At 47.9% G+C, this 6,596-nt stretch overlaps 1 non-coding gene across 1 annotated transcript; it reads right to left on the bottom strand.

Moving 5' to 3' along the window:
- Nucleotides 1-1,032: 1,032 nt before the first annotated feature.
- Nucleotides 1,033-1,151, bottom strand: LOC137500681 (5S ribosomal RNA). Its single transcript, XR_011018190.1, has one exon. It is a non-coding gene; the product is annotated as a 5S ribosomal RNA (ribosomal RNA).
- Nucleotides 1,152-6,596: the final 5,445 nt, after the last annotated feature.

The raw sequence follows: 6,596 nt of genomic DNA, 5'->3' as shown, positions 1-6,596 counted from the left end.
CGTCACGACTCTTTGAACTAACCCTTGTCGTCAAAAGGTTACCTTCTCAGTCTTATTTGAAGGGCGTCTCGTCTTTGATAGAAATGAAAGAGTTTTACAAGTTCCTAGGCTTCAAAACTACGTTACATCGCAACACACGCACTTCGAAGATAGCGGGCTGTGTGTAGGCCACTGTACTGCACTGGTGCCCTACCGTTCGTAAGGAAGCCCGGGAGAGACACGAGCGTACTACAAACTTGTAACTTATTGCCGAACCGTGTCGTAATTTGAATAGCTACTTACCTGGAAGAACATAAAAGGAAATTGTTCGACTCTTTGAGGGGCTGCTAAATGCCGCGGTCGGTTGCTAGGACATGGCTTTCATTGTAATCACGACAGTGTCGATGACGTTGCATGGAAACCACCTTCCTCGCGATTTTCAAGGTGGGCGGGGAGTTTGGAAGCCTCGTTCCGCCCTTTAATAATCTTAATATTGGGAGAAATAGGACGTAGAATGATGTTATGTGCCATAAGAGGCCTGCAGGATAAGCTACACTAACCTAAAAGAATAAGAACAGCAAGTTTAGACATAGGGACGTACGATAGGAGGTACGAAAGTTAAAATCCTGGCACGAGTAATTGGAAGCGGTGCTAGGCTCAGCAAGGGTCCCCTAGGTCGACACACACACACACACACACACACACACACACACACACACACACAGAGAGAGAGAGAGAGAGAGAGAGAGAGAGAGAGAGACACGAATAATAATAATAATAATAATAATAATAATAATAATAATAATAATAATAATAATAATAATAATAATAATGATGTCGCCGCCGCCAGGTTAGGCCGGTCACCTAGGAGGAAATGCAATACTACGCTAAGCTTCGTTCCTGTATAGCCACACGGGGTCGAAGAGCAGCAAAAGGTCTAGCTAGTTTCAGACGTAACAAAAAACGTGATTTAAGCAATTTCTGCTGGCCTGAGGCAAAAGTTGAAAGTAAGTTGTCGTACTGGGACTGGGAAACTTGGTAAAAAGGGAATTGAGCCAACGGCACGTGGTGTTCCCAAGCGGTCACCCATCCAAGTACTGACCACGCCCAATGTTGCTTAACTGCGGTGATCGGACGAGAACCGGTGTATTCAACATGGTATGGCCGTTGGCGAGAGAACGGAGCTTGAAACGTCCATACGAACCGCAAAGCGAGTTTCCTGGAGGTCTTTGTGGCGCGGGGGCGTTGGCAATGGTGCAGGGGTGTGCTCGGAGGTCGCCGTCGCGGAGCGGGCGCGGGTGGTTGTCGCGCTCCGCGGCGAAACGTAACCTAACTCGACTTAACCCCACTTCTCGTAACCTAACCCCAAAAAAACGCGCGCGCTGGCGCGCGCGCGCACACACACACGGGAAGTGTCTAGGGTTGTAATAATAATAATAATAATAATAATAATAATAATAATAATAATAATAATAATAATAATAATAATAATAATAATTACTGAAGGTGGTTGTGAAGGGGCCGGCGCTGTAGCGCAGGGGCAGCGTGCCTGCCTCGTAGCTGGGGGGCCCGGGTTCAATTCCCGGCCAGGCAAAGGAATTTTACCTCGTTCTAATGGCTGCTTTGAGGTCCACTCAGCCTGCTTGCTTAGGGGCTGTAGTGCCATGGGGGTTGGTCTGGTTTTCATTGTAAAGGACAAAGCAGGAGGATTTTTAGCAATAAGGTAATGCAGTAGTAGTAGTAGTAGTAGTAGTAGTTCTTCCCTCGTTAGCTTATGATTTGAATGTTTTGCACTGTCTTTCGATGTATATGAAGTAGGACAGATAGATAAAATCAGAGTGGAGTTGATAACAAGGCTAACAGATGCTGCTCTTTTTTTTAAAGGTGTGGTGGCCCTGAAAAGGGCCGTTTGTTAAGAATGCAGCAAGGCAGAAAACCTGGCACCTTACTTGGAGCTGGTGTATTTGGTAACTGCCTTGGTACCCTCACTGACGGCGTGCTTGGCCAGCTCACCGGGCAACAGGAGGCGGACGGCAGTCTGGATCTCCCGACTGGTGATGGTGGAGCGCTTGTTGTAGTGGGCCAGACGGGAAGCCTCAGCGGCGATGCGCTCGAAGATGTCGTTGACAAAGCTGTTCATGATGCTCATCGCCTTGCTGGAGATGCCAGTATCAGGATGTACCTGTTTAAGCACCTTGTAGATGTAGATGGCATAGCTTTCCTTCCTCTTGCGCTTCTTCTTCTTGTCTCCCTTGGAGATGTTCTTCTGGGCCTTGCCGGCTTTCTTGGCTGCCTTTCCGCTTGTCTTGGGTGGCATGGTTGTCTCGGATGTCTCCTAGAAAGTAAATTTTGCGGTTTTTTTTTTTTTTTTTTTTTTTTTTTGTTGATGGCCAGTGGATGGGAGCCCCGGGGCGAAAATAATGCCCCCCTACTCATCTGTTTCCAAGGTTTGCCGATGAGGCAGGAAGTCTCTGTTCGCGCTACACTGGTGGGGGATAAAGCAATCTGTCAGATAGACCAAGGGCCTATCGTCAGAGAAGAAACCCCCTCATCGCTACTAATTTGTGCTCAAGAGAGTAATTTATTAGGAAATTGGGTCCTTCTTAACAAACGGCACTTAACAGGGGAAAAATTTTGACGTAATTTAGTGGGTCATTGGTATTAATTTGCAAAAGGCCGAAAGGGTTGGCAGGTTCGAATTTTAAAACAGATCATAAGTGATCCAAGGGCCACGGTACTTCAGGCGAGTCCGCGGCTTCTTGGTCCTCATGATCCGTTTTAATAAAAGAATACCAGGGTCCTCTGATAGGTTCGAGAGGATCCTAGCCCTGGTCATCCTCACTATTTTATTTATCTGAGATCTAAGTGTGGGGATACGAAGCTCAGCCCGTATCCTCTTGTTAGATTTCAGATATGGTGCTCTGGTCATCATTCGTAGTGTCTTATTCTGAAAGGTTTGTAATTTGGAAAGCGGAGTCTTGGCAATATAGCCCCAGGCCTCGCAGCCATACAGCAGGATGGGCCTAATACATGCTAGGTAAATATTTCTCTTGATGGTGGTAGAGATATATTTATTGCCTAGCAGAGGTCTCAGTGCTTTCATCCGTGCCGTGGCACGCTGCCGGGCCTGTTCTATATTGTATCTCCAGGACATAGTTCTGTCCAATATTAGGCCAAGGTATTTAATTTGGTTAGTCCAAGACACGGGGACGTTATTAATAGTGAGGCGATCAAGGTTAGGCCGGCGCCGGGTGAAAACAATTGCCTGTGTTTTGTCCGCATTTATTTTCACCTTGTTCCGGAGACACCACTCCCAGAAGGAATCGATCCATTGTTGCAGTCGTCGGACGGCATAGTCATTTCGTTTCATGCCGATGTAAATGGCTATGTCATCCGCATACTGCTGGATCTCTACTCCGTCTCGTGTGGGGAGATCGTTCACATATAGGCCGTAGAGAGTGGGGCTCAGCACTCCACCCTGTGGGACTCCAGCTCTGAGTGCCCGAGGGGTAGATTGCTCCCCTTCACAGGAAATGTAAAATTTCCTGTTAGTCAAATATGACTGAAAATTTTGCGGGCCCCTTGCAATTCTTTTTAAGACCGAGAGGGCTGCATGCGACTAGCCAATGAGCGCAAGCTTACTGCAGCCTTATTGGTTGGCTCGTAACGTTGAGCAACCTTGCAGGCTACAAAACTGGTGCGCAGAGTGATTCGGTATCATTTTCGAAGTAGAGCAGCAGAGCATCATGTCAGGACGAGGAAAGGGAGGAAAAGTTAAGGGCAAGTCCAAGAGTCGCTCCAGCCGTGCAGGCCTGCAGTTCCCTGTCGGCCGTATCCACCGTCTCCTCCGCAAGGGAAACTACGCTGAGCGAGTGGGTGCTGGGGCTCCTGTGTACCTGGCCGCAGTCATGGAATACCTGGCAGCTGAAGTTCTTGAGTTGGCGGGCAATGCAGCCCGTGACAACAAGAAGACCAGGATCATCCCTCGTCACTTACAGTTGGCCATCCGTAACGACGAGGAGTTGAACAAGTTGCTGTCCGGAGTGACCATTGCCCAGGGTGGTGTTCTGCCCAACATCCAGGCAGTGCTCCTGCCTAAGAAGACTGAGAAGAAGGCTTAAGTTCCTGTTCTCGGTCAGGGCGTTGGCTCACCGGAAAAATATAAATAAACGGCCCTTTTCAGGGCCACCAACACCTTAAGATAAGAGCTGTTTGTCTATCATGCTGGTATAGCTATCTTACAGAAGTATGGAAAAATCCTGAAGTGATAGAGCAGTTCAGACAACTCTCCTAATAATAATGATAATAATAACAATAATGAGACACTGCAAATATGAGGGCATCTGTAACATTAGCCAGGAGAGCACAAGAATAGCCTTACCTTTGAGGTTATTTATTTAAGGGGGAAATGAGTGAAGTAGCTCCAGGCCCCTCTTAATATTTAATTTTCAGAAGGGAAGGAAGAAGGAAGTACATTATAGATTTCATTTCATTAATGCTGTATAATTCTGTTCTTGACTGCTGGATACTACCGACCTATGCATGTAAGAACACACACTTAACTAGAGAGGAAAGGATACTTAAAGTAGTATATTTACAATACTTTGTGTATCAGATGTGCACGGCAAGGAAGATAATGTTTGTTTTCTCTTGTTAGCATTAAAATGTAGACATCATAACTGATAATGAGGGCTTTTTTTTCCGTGCAGGTTTCGGGGAGATGACTGTTTTGAGAGGGAGAATAGCGCAAGCTACGTTAGAGGAGTACTGTAAGTGGGACTCTGTGCTCTTTTGAGAGGTAAGTGGTGGCCCTGAAAAGGGCCGTTTTTTAAATACTGCATGCTCACAAACGGGAGCACGCTCGGAGGAGACTTAACCACCGAAACCGTACAGGGTGCGTCCCTGCCTCTTGAGAGCATAGACGACATCCATGGCGGTCACAGTCTTCCTCTTGGCGTGCTCGGTGTAGGTGACGGCATCCCGGATAACGTTCTCCAGGAATACCTTGAGCACGCCACGGGTCTCCTCGTAGATAAGTCCCGAAATACGCTTGACTCCACCTCTGCGAGCGAGACGTCTGATGGCAGGCTTAGTGATGCCCTGGATGTTGTCTCGGAGCACCTTCCTGTGACGCTTGGCGCCTCCTTTGCCGAGTCCCTTGCCTCCCTTGCCTCGTCCGGTCATGATAGATCAGTAGAGCTGCGAGTTCAGAGCTAGAATGCGGCTGGCACTCGCGACCCCTCGCTTTTGTTGAAAGTGCCTGGCCCCGGTGACGTCAGCACCGCCCGGCCAATGGGAGTGCAGCTGCTACCGAGGGTGGGGGAAGCGAAGCAATAAAACAGCCGGGCAGCAAGCCCCCGCACCATTCTTCCTGGGACGAGTCGACAGTGAGCACGTGATGGCCCGTACTAAGCAGACTGCACGTAAATCTACCGGAGGCAAGGCCCCGCGCAAGCAACTGGCCACCAAGGCTGCCCGTAAGAGCGCGCCTGCCACCGGAGGAGTGAAGAAGCCTCATCGTTACAGGCCCGGCACCGTGGCCCTGCGTGAGATCAGGCGCTACCAGAAGAGCACTGAGCTTCTGATCCGCAAGCTGCCCTTCCAGCGGCTGGTGAGAGAGATAGCTCAGGACTTCAAGACCGACCTGCGCTTCCAGAGCTCGGCTGTCATGGCCTTGCAGGAGGCCAGTGAGGCCTACCTGGTGGGTCTTTTTGAAGACACCAACTTGTGTGCCATCCACGCCAAGCGTGTCACCATCATGCCTAAGGACATCCAGCTCGCCCGCCGCATCCGTGGCGAACGTGCCTAAGTCCGGTGCTTGTCTTATGGCTGGAGCTTTACCAAACGGCCCTTTTCAGGGCCACCAAAATTTCCTAGAAGAGTAGTTATTGTCTCTCTGGTCTAGGATAGAAGGAAAACGAAAAGAAAAAAAAAAAGCTAGTGGTTCCTCTAGGTTCAAGGAAAAATCTAAGAGTAACAGAAAATAATAATAATAATAATAATAATAATAATAATAATAATAATAATAATAATCTTGAGTACTGAGTACAATAATTCATTAATTAATATCTAGGAGGTGATAGTTATAATAATAATAATAATAATAATAATAATAATAATAATAATAATAATAATAACAACAACAACAGCAACAGCAAAAGTGCAGTAAGTAAGGATAAAGAAAAATGTAGTCAAGTACAATAATAATGAAATTCGAAGAGTGAGTCGCCCCGCAATGAGACAAACTAGCCTGTTTAGGAGGCAGAGATAGGAGAGGCCAGGGTTCCAGCCTTGGACAGTGACTGACATAATATGCTCTCTTGGGGAATAAAATTGATGGCCCTGATAAGGGCCGTTTTTCCTCTGCTCTTACGAGAGCAAGAGGTGCGTGTAGAAGGAAGCAAGAACACGAAATGTCCTCACTTCCTTTTTGCTGGAGCCTTTTTAGGCGAGGCCTTGGGCTTAGCGGCCTTTTTAGGCTTAGGTGCCTTAGGCTTCTTAGTGGGCACCTTGGCGGCCTTCTTAGCCTTGGAAGGAGCCTTCTGCTTGGGTTTGGGAGCAGGAGCGGCCTTCTTCTTCTCAGCAGGCTTTTTGGAAATGGCTTTCTTGGCTGCAGC

Source organism: Anabrus simplex, chromosome 4, assembly GCF_040414725.1.
Source record: "Anabrus simplex isolate iqAnaSimp1 chromosome 4, ASM4041472v1, whole genome shotgun sequence".
NCBI lineage: Eukaryota > Metazoa > Arthropoda > Insecta > Orthoptera > Tettigoniidae > Anabrus > Anabrus simplex.
Note: the sequence above shows the minus strand (reverse complement) of the source record. Positions and strands in the feature narration are given on the sequence as shown.